This window comes from Lissotriton vulgaris, chromosome 1_1 (genome assembly GCF_964263255.1).
Source record: "Lissotriton vulgaris chromosome 1_1, aLisVul1.2, whole genome shotgun sequence".
NCBI classification, from domain to species: Eukaryota; Metazoa; Chordata; class Amphibia; order Caudata; family Salamandridae; genus Lissotriton; species Lissotriton vulgaris.
The window spans coordinates 38,465,342-38,482,278 of NC_141685.1; positions in this window are offsets into that span (position 1 = coordinate 38,465,342).

Sequence of the window (16,937 nt, forward strand, 5' to 3'; positions counted from 1 at the left end):
TGCACAGTTAGCAGCACCTGGAGCACTCAGTGTGTGCGCACCCTACAATGATACGTGGTCCTGGCGGGCTGCACTGGGAGCAATGTCTTTTGTCTAATGAATTCTGCCTTAATAAGGCCATGTGGCGATGACTTGTGGCGCAGTGAGTTAGTAGCACCTGAAGCGTGTGCACAGCCTGTTACACATGCGCGGTCTGTGTGGGCCACACTTGGAGCAACGTGTCTTGCGTACTGGGGTGCGTCATCTGCAATCGCCACTGCATCTAAATTGTGAGCCCTGCTGTCCGCATCGAAGGCAGTAGTCACGTCTGAGCATACCCTGCCAACTTATGGCGAACAAAGTGGTACCGGTCCTCAGAAGCTTGTTTCCGGTCCAGGGAAGGCATGGCTTGGAAGTTCGGGCTGGCCTGTTCCCATGAGGCACAGGGTCAGACTGATTTCCATATGGCCATGTCTGAACTGGGGTGTGTAGGAAGGTGGATATCTGACTATGGTTACCCCCAAATTTTTGCCTAATGTTTAGCTGGTTTTTGACTTAGTTGGCCTGGGATCCTGCTAATCAGGGCCCCAGGCTAATTGCTCTCTCCCTAAAATGGACTCCATGTACCGTAGGTACATACCAATGCACTTTAGGTGCATTACCAATTGGAACTGGATCACCTTGTGAGCCCCTGTACTAGTGTACCCTAGGTACCCAGGGCATAGGTGTATCTGAGGCCTACCAGGGGCTGCAGCATGTATTATGCCACCCCTGGCCTGGCCTATCAATTTGACACAACTGGCTGATCACTCATCTGGGGTAAGTTGGTGTATCCACCTCTTACTTAGGTGTAGTATGCCTATACCTAACCTTACATGGAACACATGTTAACCTATAAGTCACTTCTATTCTATGGCAGGCCATAACAATCCTGGAGGCAGAGTGCTTGGTTTTATGTGAGATGGTGCTCTGGCATGAGCTGAGCCTGTCTGCAGCTTTCGGAACCATGTCCTTTAGCTGTTTCTAGATATTGCCATACCATATACTCTTAAGTGCATTATGAACCTCGCGGTTAAATGCTATCTTTGGTTTGGCTTTATCAAAACATGTCGGGTAAGGTGTCATACGAATTGGAATACTACCCCCTCGCCAGTTCTGGCGACGGGGGTAGCTTTCCACCCTTTTAGAGGGATACGACATGTACATAACCTGAACCCCGGTTAAACTTAAACACAGCCTCAGTGTTCACAAAATGGATGCTGCCACCGCGACACAAGTCTGCTCTCCTGCTGCTGGGAGTCCTTCCAGCTTGGGAGACGTGGACAAAGGGTTTTCTGCCAGGGGAGGTGCTAGCACCACCCCAGACAGGATTTTGTATATTGGTCAGGCAGGGCTTGGGGCCCACAAGGTGTCCCCGTGCATAGTCCAGTTCAAACCGGTGCTGGGGCACTCCAGCCCCAGCTCTGGCGTGAAACTGGACAAAGGATAGGGGGTGTAACCACCCCCCTTCCTGGTCCCACCCATAGGAGGGACCTAGCAGGTAGTCCAGCCCCTAGAATTCGTTTAAAGGTAGGAGCTGTGTCCTAGGACTTCAGACATCCTGAAATCAACTTAATACCAAGAAGAAAACGGGAACTTCGAAGTTCTGCTGCACAGAAGACTGAAGAAAAATTTCCCTTGTGGTCAAGGAGTGACCACCCAGCTACTCGACGTCTGCTTTGCCGCCGCCTCCCGCCGGAGCCCAAGCCCAGAGACCAACAAGAACTGGACCTCCAGACCTTTCACAGCCCGATCCACAGTCCCTGCAAAGAGACCCGTGGAGGCACCGAGACACGTGGAGCCAGCCATCTTGGAAGACACCCGAAAAGCTGACAGCGTGACAACCGAGGCTCCCTCCAAGTTGTGCTTTGGGACTGAGAAGCCCCAACCCCGGGCAGCATTTGCACCAAAGGTGAGCACTCCAGCATCTCCACGATCTGCATGGGGCCCTTCTGCATTTTGCCACTCGACGCGCCTAACCGGTCACTGGTCCGTTGGCTAGTGGCCATCTTGGCGACGAACTTTGAAAACTACGACACTGGTCTGGTTGCTCCAGACTGGCATAAACAACAAGAAAATTTTTGGGTGGAGGGTCCCAGGGAATATTTAACGACCACACAGTTACAGCCCCCTACTCAGATCAGTAAATACAACAAAGAATAACTATGGGTCAGAAAATGTGTCAAAGAAATGAAATGTGTCTAGATGAGTCAATGTGTGCTAGAAGTTGTTAAAAAAGCACACAACCAGACATCGCACTGTTTGGGAAGGAAATCCATCAGTTACTCTTCCTTTTCCGCCCTTTCATCCTTTGAACCACTTCCCATAGTGGAGAGTCTAGGTTGTTGCCACCTAGGCAGGGAAAGGTTAGTGTTGTACAAAATGGTGCAAGCGGAAGTGCTGTATTTGTAACTGAGGAGCAGTGCAAAAGAAAGTTATGAAAATCAAAAGAAAGATAGTGACGTGCTCTAAGATAAAATTGAATAATGAACGCAAGAAAACTTTATTCTGGTGCCGTTCATTTTCAAAATTAAAACCATTCAGTGCAAAACAGTCAGTGATTAACCCTAATAGTCACTGACCCTAGATGTTGGTCGACATGTTTCTGCGGTAGTTTAAAGATCACTACGTATCTCCCGCTTCTTCAGGACCTATAACATTTGCTACTGCTCAAAAAGTGCGATATAAAAAGGTTTCTGATACAGATATCACCTGCTCAAACCTGGTTGTCCTCTCAATTCTGCAAGGGATGTCCCAGGAACAAACGTCATCAAGACACAATAACATAGATATTAGACACAAACAAAGACAAAAACGACATTACCAAAATTAGTGTAAGTCATCTCTTTTGGACACATGATTATGTGGAAAACCTAAAGCAGTCAGTATCTGGTCGCCAGGTAGATAAAAGCCCTCTCGCTCACCTATAGGGTAAGAGGAACGTGCCACTCCTCGCCTGGCCACAGCTCAGGAAGATAGCGCACTGCTCTAAGATATAGAGAAAGTGATATGTGCAAGTCAAAATAAAAACAACGCGAAGGCCAGTAATTACAACACTTCCTCTTATTCAGAAAAGGTATCAAAGCCCATGTAAAATGTCTCTTGTTCATATAGTCGCATAACCTTTACCCAACCGCTTATGTTGCTTATTTCTGCTCGGAGATGTCTCCCGGATTAAACCAATTTATAAATCAAGGTCACTTCATGTGTTTAACATCGGTCTAATTGAATGTCTAAAGGACAAACAGCTGCCCTGTGCGCTTCTCATCCCTCTCTGGCTCATCTCAGACTACTTTTGTTCTTTCTTTTTACCCCGATGATCTACCATTATCCATATTATGGTTCAGGTCGTAAAGCGCTACATGCTATAAATGCACCGTTCAGAACCTTATGCAAGCGGTAGTGGCTTGAATGCAAGTTATCACATCAGTGTACATGATTGCCCCAGCGTACATGTGTTCGTTTTTCTGACCCAGCATTCATTCTTTTGTGTTATCACTTGTACTCGAGGTCTTTGCATTGTATTAATGCTGCATTTGTAGCGGTAGTCACTAAGAAAATTATAGTACCGCCAACGTTAGTTTAATCGAGCCGATCTTAGTTTTGTATACACCTTTCACACACAAGCCTATCTGTTCGTGCGCCCACTCATTCCAAACACGCAAGGAGGTATAGGGCTTACCTGCCCGTCGGTACACTCAGCAGCCGTCTGGGCTGTCTGGGGAGGTACCCGGGCTCGGTTTGTCAGCGTCATTAGTACGCTTCGAAGGTGCTCGTGCGCGACTAGGTTTGCCGGGAATTGTAGTCCGGTTCTGTATTCTCCGTGCAGTAGACGCATACGCGCCAACGTCTGCCGGGAAATGTAGTTCGGTTCACATTCGTGTGCCGATTTTTGATCTGATCATAAGCATGTTGTTCGGTTCACATACATCTGCCAATCTGAAGTTAGGAATACAAACGTGTACTGATCATTACGCTGGTCGTGCCACATACCTGTTGCAGGTTACTGTTGTTTATTTATTGCCAGCATATTCAATATGGTAAAGGTATTAGTAGTATTAAAATGAATTAGGCATAGCTGTAATCATTAAACATGCTATATATGCCTCAATGTGTGTGGAAGTTAATAAGGGAGAAGGAGAGCAGTGCGCAGTAGCCTAGGTGCAGCTTTTGACATAGAGCCACTATACCTAATGTATAAATTGAGCAGATAAGCCTGGAGCAATAGTATCTCTTGGCAGTTATGAACAAGAGATGTCATATTTATCATCAGAGGTGGGTCCAAATGCATGGAAGAAGGCGCATGTATGTAAAACTGATCATTTTATTACAGTCCAGAATTTTAAGCTTTAACCTAAAGGAATCTACAATGACATCCATGGGATATCCTCATTAAGCCCAGCCATATCAGTGTTAAGTTTGTATACCCATTTCTGTTCTAATTTGAACAGGTATTTTGACACATCAGTGATATGAGTTGGAATGACAGGTTGTTCAATCACTGTCCAAACGAAGTCTGTGGGTTTATGGTTGACTTCCAAGAAATGGTTGGTTAGGCGGGTCGCCTGTTTTTCGCAGCGGATGGTGCTTTTATGCTCAGAGATCCTAGTTCTTACTTTCCTGGTCGTCATTCCGACATATCTCAAAGAGCATGGGCAAGTGATTAAATATATTAGATTGCTGCTAATACAATTAGTAAAACATCGTTGTTCCCAGGCTCTGCTTGTCCCAATATTGATGCTTGTAGATTTATTTGTTTGCGGGCAAGCTGCACAATTTCCACAAGGGTGGTGTCCGGTCACTGCAGGCATGTCCCACAGTGTCCCAATCTGGTGGATGGTAGCCGGACGTGGTCTTGTATGTATAATTTGATCTCTGATGCTGGTACCCCTCTTGAAAGCAAATAGGGGTTGTTCTAGCTCGTCAGCACCAGTATTGAGGATCTTCCAATGTCTGCGGATGATCTGTTGGATGGCATTGGATCTGGTACTGAACGTGTTAACACACGTGATTCTCTCGTTCTGTTCTTTAGGTAGAGGTGGTTCCAGCAGAGCCTCACTGTTGTTGTGAGAAGCCCTCTTCTGGGATGTGCGAATCAGTTTCTTGAGATATTTCCTCTCAAGGAGTTTCTCTTCCAAATCATGGGCATGCTTTTTGAAAGACTCTGTTGTAGAACAATTACGTTGGACACGTAAAAATTGTCCAAATGGGAGATTGTCCCTCAGAGATTTAGGATGACAGCTCCCATATTCCAGGAGTGAGTTGCGGGCCATCGGTTTCTTATACAGCTCTGATTGCAGTCCATCTGGGGATACAGTTATCAGTAGATCCAAAAAAGCCAAAGATTGGTGATTGTACTCTATGGTGAACTTAAGAAAGTTGTTGCAGTTGTTCAACCAGGAGTGAAAATGTAAGAGATCTTTCACCTCACCCCTCCAGACCACCAGAATGTCATCTATGTACCTCTTCCAAACCCGTATAGATGATAAATACGGGTTTGCGATATTCAATGCATGGTCTTGTTCAAATTTGTGCATATAGAGGTTTGCAGGCTTGGCGCAAAAACGCTGCCCATACTGGTACCTGACGTTTGTAGATAGACATCGTCCTCAAACTGAAAGAAATTTTCTTTCATCGCTAAGGATGCAAGGTCCATGATAAATGAGACCGGCGTGATGGAATCCAAATTGCTCGCATTGAGAAGTTCTTCAATTGTCTCATTTTGTGGAATAGAGGTGTAGAGCGACTCCACATCGAAGGATACAAGTATGTCCGATGTGGAGTCGAATTCAATTCCCGGTAGTAGCCTGAGCACGTCTTTGGTGTCTTGTAAGTAAGACGGCATAGTTCGCACCAGTGGTCTCAGAAAAACATCCACAAATGATGAAAGAGGTTCCATAAGTGAGCCAATGCCCGAGATTATCGGGCGTCCTGGGGGCGGCCGCTGTGCTTTGTGAATCTTGGGTAAGATGTAGAAGTATGGCATGGTGGGATGTGTTCTGCGTAGATAGTTACTTTCATTGGAGGTTATCCAACCTTCAGAGAGTGCTTCTTCCACCAGATGGCCAATCTGTGTCATCAGTCTAGGTGTGGGATCTTCCGGTAGGCGTCTATACGCTTGACTGTCGCTCAATTGTTTCATGCACTCTGTCCTGTAGGTTGTAGTATCCAGCAGGACAGTGGCCCCGCCCTTATCAGCCGGTTTTATCGTGATAAGAGGGTCTTTGGACAATTTTCGAATTGCTTCCTATTCCGCTTTTGTAATGTTAACAAAAGGTTTGTGTCTTTCCAAAAAAAGATTTTGCACATCATGTTTGACAGCTTCTTCAAAGGCTGTAACTTTGGCTGGAACTGTAGTATTGAGAGGCGGGAAAGTTGAAGGGTTTCTTAAGCCCGTATTTAGTTCAGTCGTGGTTTGTTCAATGTTCTTGCCGGTGTTTTTTTCAAAGAAGAAATGTAACCGTATTTTACGGAAGAACTTGGAGATTTCAATCTGGGTTTAAAAAGCATCACCTTGGTTCGTTGCTACAAAACCCAGACCACGATTTAGGACTTTCTCTTCAATGGGTGTCAGTGTCCGTGAACTGAGATTTACTATGAGCCCTTCTCCGTGTTGGTGCTGGTGCTCGCTTGATCCTGGGGTATTTTCCTCCCGCTCCTCAAGTCCATCGACTGTGGGGGCAGATTCCACTGTACCTGACTTTGCTGAGCTCTTCTCCTGCCATGCGGTCTCCCTTGGCCAAACCCTAAAAAAGGAGGTAGATTTTGACTTGGTGGAAAATTTTGACCTGGTGGGAAAGGTGATGGACCATAGGGTCCTGCTTGATGCGTAAAGGGAAATTGACCCGGAGTCCATGGGTTGGGAATCCACCATGGATTGAATTGCCCTTGATTAAAGGTATTGCCTCTCCTTTGTCTTCTATTGCCTCTCCCACGGTTGTAATTCATATTGGAGCCCTGGTTTGTAGAATCAGAATCACTGGAAAGATCTTCGGACGTTGAGGTGCCATAAGTTGAACCTCCTTTCCTCCCATTTCTATTGTATGGTGTTGGTGTGTATGTGGCGCTAGTGTAGGGATACACTTTCTCCTTTGAAAACTTCTCTAAGTCTTTTTTGCATTTCTCTAGTTTTGAGAACAACACTGAATCCTTAAAATCTTTGTTAGCCTTATTGCTCTCATCTTGTTGCTTGGTAAATACTTTGGATGAAACTGTTGTCTTCATTTAGCAGTGATAAAGGGCGGTATTGATCACAGTATTGAGATGGTTTTATCAAGGTAACTAGGATGGCTTCACAGAGGTTCAGGGAGAACATGTTTTGCTCGTGATTCTTCTTACAGTGCTAACGGATGTGGGGCTTTATGTGTCAGCTGGCCACAGATCACCTCCTCGAGTTCGTCCAATGTGATAGGCTGAGACAGGAACTGATGCTGCGTTGACGTACGCCAGCCCAGCGTGACATTGTCCAAATATTCGCTCACAGATTGGTACTGGAGGTTCCTCAGATGGTATAGAGGTTGGAATAATGTGTGTGGAAGTTGTGCAGGATCTGTGGAGTCTCATAATGTGCGCCATGAAACCGACTGGTGACCGTGCGCGGTAGAAATAATTTTAACATAACATAACATAACACCCTGATAGACTACAGAATGATGCCCAGGGGTGTTTAATTTGTTACGCCAATGATCTACCTTGTCATTCTCCAGGCATTTAGGTGCCAATCACACCCTCTCCAGGACAACGCTTCATGCAGAACAACCAGGGAATGCTCAGAAAATGTATGAGCGAGGAATTGCACACATGTGATCCACAGGAACACGTCCAGAGAAGCAAGCCAAAACTAATTCTGGACCACACCTCATGAACAGCTGAGTAGAAGGTGACCTCCCGCCCATAAGGATTTTGCGGGAAACAACTGTTGCAACGCATGCGTTACAACGCATGCCATTGCCCTGCATGTCATTGCAACGCAAAAGGCTTGTTGCAGGGGGTAGAAGGTGTTGGATTTAACTCCAACACCTTCCCTATAGTAAATTACACTATTCCAACTTCCAGAGCGCCCCGACAGCAAGTCGGGGTAAAGATTTGCGTTGCAACGGCATGCGGGGGTTGGCATGCATTGTAACATCATACAACCTGATTTCCGTCTCCCAATCTCAACCACCATATGATCTTCAACTATATCTCTCAGGCACCTGGTCCCCAGAGCTCTGTCATGAGTGAGACACCAGGATATGTCCTGGGTGTTGTTGAGGGGCAGTTAAAGTCTCCTGCCCAAAGTAGGGAGGAGGACGCTATGATCCCCCATAGAGCGTTGAAGAAGTGAGGGTCATCATTGTTGGAACCATAGCAGTTCACAGTCGTGAGAGGCAGCGTCCCCCATCTACCTTGCACCATCACATATAAACCCTAGTGGTCCGAGTGTGACTCCTCCACCCTTATGGGAGTTTTTTTCTTAATAGGTAGGGCCTCACCTCTCACATATGAGGAGTAGGAGGATAGTTATATGTGCAACGCCTACTTCCTGTCAAAGGCAGGGCTGCCTTTGGGTTGAAATGAGTTTTCTGCCGTAGGCCTATTGATAGCTTATGTCTATTAGAGAAGGCGCTTTTAACGTGGACCCCCCCCCCCCAACTATCGCACATTCCATGTGATGCACACCATCTCAGGAATCTGAGTGTGCCCTGTGTCAGTCATGATGGGAGCATGTATAGCTGAGTGTGCTCCTGTGTGAGCCATAGCTTCAGTAAATAACATATCGCCCATAGGTAAAATGCTGTGGCAGGATCTTGCGCCTGGCATCCTGGACTGCCAGTGTGAAGTCTGGGTAAATGGAGATGTTGTTTCCATCAAAGTTTATTTCCCCTTTTCTCTGGTGCGGCTTAGTGCTGTATCTCAATGGCAAAAGTTTAGCAGAAGTGCTGTTATTGGCCGTGCAGGGTCTCCTGGTGGCACTGTGTGTCCTCTCCACCACCAGTAGTCGAGAGAAGCGCTCCCCACCAAACAAACCTAGGAGCAGACTATCGATGCAGTCCTCCATCAGGTCAGTATTCACTGATTCGTGAGCACCTAGCATGTGAATATTATTGCAGCACAACCTGGCCTCTAAATGTTCATTTTTTACAGCATTGACTCAGAGGACCTTCTCCATATTTTGAAGCATTTTTCTTTTTGACGCAAGCATGTCCACAGTTGTGGAAATGTGGTGTTCAGCCTCCGTCAAGTGGTCCTCATGCTTTTCCATCTTGCTTGTTATGGAATCCATGCGATACGTCATGGCATCCATCTTGGTGTCTATGAAAACGAGCCTGTGCTGTGTCACCTTGAGCAAGACGTTCATGTCCTACCCAGCCGGGTCTAAAAAGGACGGGTGTCGATCTCTTTCAGAGGCGGCTGTCCCTGAGAGGTCAACTTGGACTCACACCATGTTTCAAAGGGCAGTTTCATTTGCCTGTTAGTCACTTTACCCGTTTCCAGGTGGCCCAGAGTTGCTGCTGTTTTGTCTTGGTGTTAGCAGGTTACGCAGAGTGTCTCACACTCACCTGGTTCCAACCGTGGAGACACTTGAGGTGATGCTAGACCTCCTATCCCTCGCAGGGCAAGACCTAAACAAAGCATGGCCACTGGGGAGAAGGGAGGTTGTAACAAAAAAAGTAAACTGCGACTTGCGGTGCTAGTTACGGTCAGCAAGTGTGCGACACAGCAAAAACTAGAGAGCGGCTGAGTCTTCAAAGGTAGATGAGCGCAGGACATGGACCTCTGGCTTGCAAAGACGCAATGCACTGGAAAAACAAGAAGACACAATTACCATCATACACCAACAGGCCTTATCATGCATGTGCATTGCATAAACTTACATGACATTCACTTACACGCTTCTTCTGCATATGGCATGAAAGGTGAATGATAAAATTCACAACTTGGAATCTCTGAGACTCTCGAGGAAAAGTCATAGCCCAGCTTGGAGACTCTGGGACTCCTGGGATAAAACTTGGAACATGAGTTGGAGTTTTCTGGCACTCTCAAGGTCACACTTAAAACATGAGTTGGAGAGCACACTTGAAACACAAGGTAGAGTTTCTGGCACTCCCAAGGTATACAAGGAACACAGGCTGGAGTTTACACACTCCCAAGGTATACAAGGAACACAGGCTGGAGTTTACACACTCCCAAGGTATACTAGGAACACAGGCTGGAGTTTACACACTCCCAAGGTATACAAGGAACACAGGCTGGAGTTTACACACTCCCAAGGTATACTAGGAACACAGGTTGGAGTTTACACACTCCCAAGGTATACAAGGAACACAGGCTGGAGTTTACACACTCCCAAGGTATACCAGGAACACAGGTTGAAGTTTACACACTCCCAATGTATACTAGGAACACAGGTTGAAGTTTACACACTCCCAAGGTTTACAAGGAACACAGGCTGGAGCTTACACACTCCCAAGGTATACTAGGAACACAGGTTGAAGTTTACACACTCCCAAGATATACTAGAAACACAGGTTGGGGTTTACACACTCCCAAGGTATACTAGGAACACAGGCTGGAGTTTACACACCCCCAAGGTATACTAGGAACACAGGTTGAAGTTTACACACTCGTAAGGTATACTAGGAACACAGGCTGGAGTTTACACACTCCCAAGGTATACTAGGAACACAGGTTGAAGTATACACACTCCCAAGGCATCCTAGGAACAGAGGTTGAAGTTTACACACTCCCAAGGTATACAAGGAACACAGGTTGGAGTTTACACACTCCCAAGGTATACTAGGAACACAGGTTGGAGTTTACACACTCCCAAGGTATACTAGGAACACAGGTTGGAGTTTACACACTCCTAAGATATACTAGGAACACAGATTGGAGTTTACTCTCTCCCAAGGTATATTAGGAACACGGGTCTGGCATGTAGTATCGAGGTCAAGTGTCCGCACTCCAATGGAGCCTACGTCTTGTTGTAGAGTAGTGAATTTGGAGTGGAGGTCTGTCTGCAAATTCTCCAGAGAGGTAGCAAGGTCTTCTTTAAGTTCTTCTCGCAATTCTTTTTTAAAGTCCTGAGGGGAGGATAGGAGATCCTCCTTAGTTAATTCCATTTTGCCTTATGTGGTTGCAGATGAGTGCAAGTCTTGTACTTCAGTCAGTTCAAAGTAGCTCGACACACTGTTCTTTTGTGGGGTTTTCTGAGGCCTGTGGAATATGGCTTCTGATGCAAGTACAAGGTTGGCGAGTTAGTTCCCCCAAGCGATGGGCCACGGCCTTCTTAGATGTCTTTGTGCCCTCTAGATTGCTGGAATGTGTCCATTTAGCTATAGTGTGGCCAATATATCCCCTGGAAAGCTCTTGTAGGGCTGAAGTATACTGCATTATCAGGGGATGCAGTTCCTGTTTACTCTAATTATGGAGGTGGGCTCTGCCAAGACAGGAAGGTTTGTAGCTGGTTGGTCAGCACAGACCTGTTGGTGCTCACTGTAGCACGCTTGTTGTTCTGGGCATGTTTCACTAGTGCCTGATTGTATTTGCACAGTACACAGATGCAAAATTAGCGTTAACACGGCAGGTGTGTCTTTTAGTTTAAACTCTCCCGTAAGCGCGAGAAAGGGAACCCCCGATGTATACCCTTTAGCTCATGTTGTGCCCCCTGCCTTGTCTCCAGATGGGAACAGGGGCACCCCGGGCCCCAGAAAGGAGAGGAGCCCTGGGTCCCTAGTGTAACTGGAGAGGCTGAGTTACAAGGCAGCTAGTTGCGGGAGAAGCACCCTGTGCCGACATTACCTCCCATATGTCAGTACCTGGGCAGTCATTAATCCACAGTGGAAGCAAAGATAGTGCATGGAGAATGACTCCAGGCCATCAGTGCAGTATCGATGGAGTTTAGCACCCCCTCAGCCAAGCACTAGATGGTGCGCCCACCATTTTGAAAACAGACAGCAGGGCCTTCCCTGGAACTACAAGGCCTCTGTGGGATGCGACACAGCACCCCCAGGGGCCCCACAGCCGAAGGTGCGCCAAAGGCAAGCCCGTCTGCGCCCTTTCGGGACCAAGGGCCATGAACCTGGTCAAATTTTTTATTAATCTGACACCTCAATACATCATTCTGCTGAACAACTGATCCAATTATTGATCGGACTGCAACGTTTGTCTGCCGTTAGACAATGCGTCTTGCTGCCCTTGTTGTAATTTTATGTTTTGCACAACATCCTTAAAAGCCTATACAAGTAAGATTTCAAATAACTCACCTCTTTTAAAAAACAGCTTATCATTGGGCAATAACCCTATTAATAAAGCTTTTACTTTTTGGAATATTTATTGCCGTTCCCTTCCTAAACATAGGATGGACATATTTGACATCTTGAATAGTGAACATCCTGATGCCATCTTTGTAACTGAAATGTGGCTTCATGATAGCTCCGGCCCTGATGTGGCCTCAGGCTTACCATCTAACTATGCTATAGTTAGAAATGATAGACTTGACGGGAAAGGCTGAAGAATTGCTAAAATCTATGATAAATCCTATCAATGTAAACTGTAAGATTCATCTTTTCTGAGCTGTGAAGCAGCTCTATTTAAAATTACAATGACCCCGCAAATGACCTTTTCTGGTATTCTTATCTATCGGCCTCCCGCACCATCAAGCTCCTGGGTTTCTTCACTTCCAGACTTGGTCAACCCCCATCTTCTTAAAGCGGCAAATTTCACTATTTTGGGTGATTTTAATTTACATCTCGATAAACCAGACTGCACGGTCAGCAATACATTGATCGCTGAGTTTGTTGCATTAAATCTCATTCTTTGTAATACTGGTCCCACACATATTGCTGGCCACCTTCTAGATCCAATTTTTTCAAACGTATCTGATCTGCAGTGTGACCCTGCTCTTCCTATCTGCTGGTCAGATCATTTTGCAGTTACATTTTATTGTAGTTTTCCGGTGACTCCAAATGTTGATAATACTAGTATTCCACAGAAATCCTGGAATTGGAGTAAGCTGGACATGGAAGCTTTTAACAAACACCTTGCTAATAGTACACCTTCTATTGATCATATGTCAACCACTTCATTGAGGTCAATACACGATTGGATCTTTAATGCAGTTGAGTACTGTCTTCCTTTATCTTTAAAAAAAATCTATAATCATCGTCTTCCAGCTCCTTGGTTCACGGAGCACTTGAAAATTGAAGAAAGCAAATGTAAAGCTCTGGAAAGAAGTTGGAGAAGAAATTACGCACAGGAGGCCAAATTAAAATATAAGCAAGTGTTAAAGTACTTTCAAGCACTTTGTAAAACAGCTAGGAAGGACTATGTGTCTTCCACTATTTCTAAAGCCCAGAACTGTTCGCATACTCTGTTAACTTACAAATAACCCAATTTGTCGTATCTGCTGACTTTCTGCACTCCTCTCAATCTGGCTTTAGGGCCGGCTATTCGACTGAAACTACTCTTCTTGGAGTAACAGAAATGCTAAGACAGCGACACTGTGTTAATTAAGTCCTTGCAATCTCTTGGAATCACCGGTTCAGCGCTCGACTGGCTTTCATCTTTTATAACTATATGGACATTTCAAGTGTTTTCATCTAGAGCCAACTCTAAAATACAGACCTCTTCTTATGGGGTACCCCAAGGTTCAATCCTTAGTCCTCTCCTGTTCAACTTGTATGTTAAACCTTTGGCGACCTTTGCAGAAGAGGCAGGGTTGAGCCTTTTTTCCTATGCAGATGATACTCAAATCATCTTTTCCCTATCTACGGATAGGATGCCTGGACCTTCAGTTCTTCAGATTGGCCTGAAAAACATTGCATCTTGGATGCAACTAAATCTACTCAAGCTTAACAGCAAGAAAACTGGAGTCCTAATTTTCGGAAAAAAATAAAAATCTTGGGGGCCCACAGCACTGGCCTAGTGAAATGGGTGCTCTACATCAGCCCACTGATCATGTCCGTAACTTGGGAGTCATCATTGATGACAAATTATCTGTGAAGCAGCAGGTAGTAAAAGTGGCAGCTACTTGTTTCACCATTTTAAAATGGTTGAAAAAAATCATCTGGATGCTCCCGGTCTCCACTAAAAAGAAACGTAGTCCAGGCACTTGTGACATCTAGAATGGACTACGGTAACATCCTTTATTTGGGTTCAAATAAGGATGTCATGCGGAGGCTGCAGGTAATACAGAACTCTGCTGCCAGGCTGCTCTGTCAGCTTTCTAAAACATCTTCCACCTCCAGTGTTTTGCGTAACCTTCATTAGCTCAGGATTGAAAACCACGTTAAGTTTAAGGCCTGAGCTACATGTATAAAATCAAGGCTGGCTCTGCTCCTAAATACTTGCAAACCTTAGTTCAACTTTATCAACCGTCCCGTCTATTACGATCGACCACTCAGGGAAAATTCCTGGTGCCGAGGATTAAACTTTCCAGAATGGGAGGTCGCTCATTTGCTTGCCTTGGCCCATCCATATGGAACTCTCTCTTCCTATCGCACTTCATAATAAAACTTCTTACATGAATTTTCGGAAACTTTTAAAAACGTGGTTATTTAACCAATAGTTTGCTTCCCTCTGCAGTCTTGTTTTCTTTTGCTCTCTGTCAGGTTTAGCGCTACGAAACCCTTTTTGGGTAGCTGTGTGCTATACAAAATTAATTTAACATAACATAACAGCCCTCAGCTTGCGGGGTTAGAGCGTGCGATCCCCTGAAGCCCCGGGAAGGAATGCATGTAGATCTTTGCATGCCACAGTCTCTCGACTCTGCTACGCTGTGCTGATTTCATTCATTCATTTCATTTCATTTAAACTTTATTCGGCTTCAAAAATGAGAACCATAAAAGTTACATTTACACAAGTGAACAAGCAAATTTAAAAATGGACATCACGGATCAGGTTACATGAGTTCCATAGGGTCGGTACACATTAAGTAAGAGTATAAAGGCAATATATAAAGTTAAAAGCAATTCATAGTAATACATTTTATCCTAGTCATTTGAAATCCAGGCCTTTTCTGTATCTTAAAGAGCATTTTAAAAACCCTACAATCAGCGGTATACAGTCGGGTTTTAACAATTGCAGGTAAAACAAAGCTGGGCGTGCCTGTGAAAAATTTCGTTTTTTAAGAGAGATTTTAAAAACAATCTACGGGGGGCCGCATAAAAGTCGCAAAAAAGGACAAAGTGTAACAGATCCTGTGGAGACAGGTTGTCGCAGCCACAGGGTGCTAACACCTGTCCTTTATGGCTCCCCCTAGGTACTGCCAGTAAGAGGTGAAAATAGTCCAATCTAAACCTTACCTGCAGAAATCTTTTGTGCATTGATAGAGGCCATGCAAGATAGTCCTCCATTCCTGGAGAGGTTTTGAGCATTAGATGTCTGCGTGCTCCAGATTTCTGGAGTTCCTGTTCCTCACGCTTGATCTGCTTACGCTCTAAATACGATTCCTTTACAAAGGCCACGTCTTCCTTTGTTGTGCACTCTGGAGTTAAGAAAAGATCCAGGCGTCCCAGCTCATTAAAGGATCTCATTAAGTATTTGAACCATGTTATTACAGGCATGTGGTCCAAGTTCAACAAATCCCTGTATATTTTGTGTGTAAGAACAAGATCTTTGATTAGCCAACTTTTTAGCCAGAAGAGCATGGGGAGCAAGCCAAGGGTGTCGCAGATGTATTGAACACCAGTTTCTTCATGAACGGAGAAGTTTGATGTCCCTTGGGGGACCCCCAGCAGTTGTTTTAGGAAGGTATTTTCGGCCACCTGAATCCCTTCAGCTCTGGTGTACCCCCACAACTCACTCCCGTATGTGGCTATGGCTACACTCCTGGCTTGATACATTTTCAACATTGCGGCCACTGGGCAATTGCCCATCTTGCTCGCAAAGTTAAGAATTGCAGCGTTGCTCCTGGTCACCTCCCTCCGCTTCTTCTTAATCAAGGGGGCCCAGTTTTGTCTCTCATCTAGGAGAACGCCCAGATACGAGAAGGTAGAGGTTGTTGGCACTCTCGTTCCATTTACCATAAATGGGTATTGGCGCTTAGATCCAGGCCCTACCTGCATTATAAAAGATTTTGCATTGTTTATGGCCAGATCTCTTTCTGCCATAAACCCCCAAAATGTGTTTAGCAGAATTTGTAGGCTTTTAGGGGTTTGTGCTAGGAGAACCGCGTCATCTGTGTATAGCAAGACGGGCAGACCCCTGTCACCCACATACGGATAATCCACCCCAGTTGCCTGCAAGATTCGGTCCAAATCATTTATATAAAGGTTAAAAAGAAAGGGGCTTGGATACAACCCTGACGTACCCCCCTTTCTGTGCTAAAATCCCTCGGGACCCTTAGATCCTGCGAGAACCTGACGTTTGCCTTGGCCTCTTTGTGGAGATCTCTCAAGAAATCCACCAGGTTCGCGTCAACCCCCATGGCATCCATGGACCCCCACAACCCCTCCCGATTAACACAGTCGTAGGCTGAGGATAGGTCCATGAATGCCATGTAGATTGTTTCCCCTCGGGCTACAGCGTATTTTCCCAGTATGAGATGTAAATTGACACTTTGGGCCACAGTAGATCTTCCCGGGTGAAACCCATACTGCACTTCTGATATTATTTTCTTCGGCCCAAGCACTCAATCTGTTCAACACTATTCCCCCTACAACTTTCACGACTAAATCGATCAGGGAGATGGGTCTATAATTCATTGTACAATTTCTGTCCCCCTTTTTAAACACAGGGACTATAGACAATCCCCCCGGTTCAGGGCATCCAGCCTTTACTGCTGCATTCAATACTGCCACCGAGACTGGCCCCCACAGGGATACATTGGATTTGTGGAGATCAGGTGGAGCACCGTCCGGGCCTGGAGCCTTTTTACACGTAAGGTTATTAATGCTATTTTCCACCTCTTGTGCTGTGAATATGATCTCATTTCC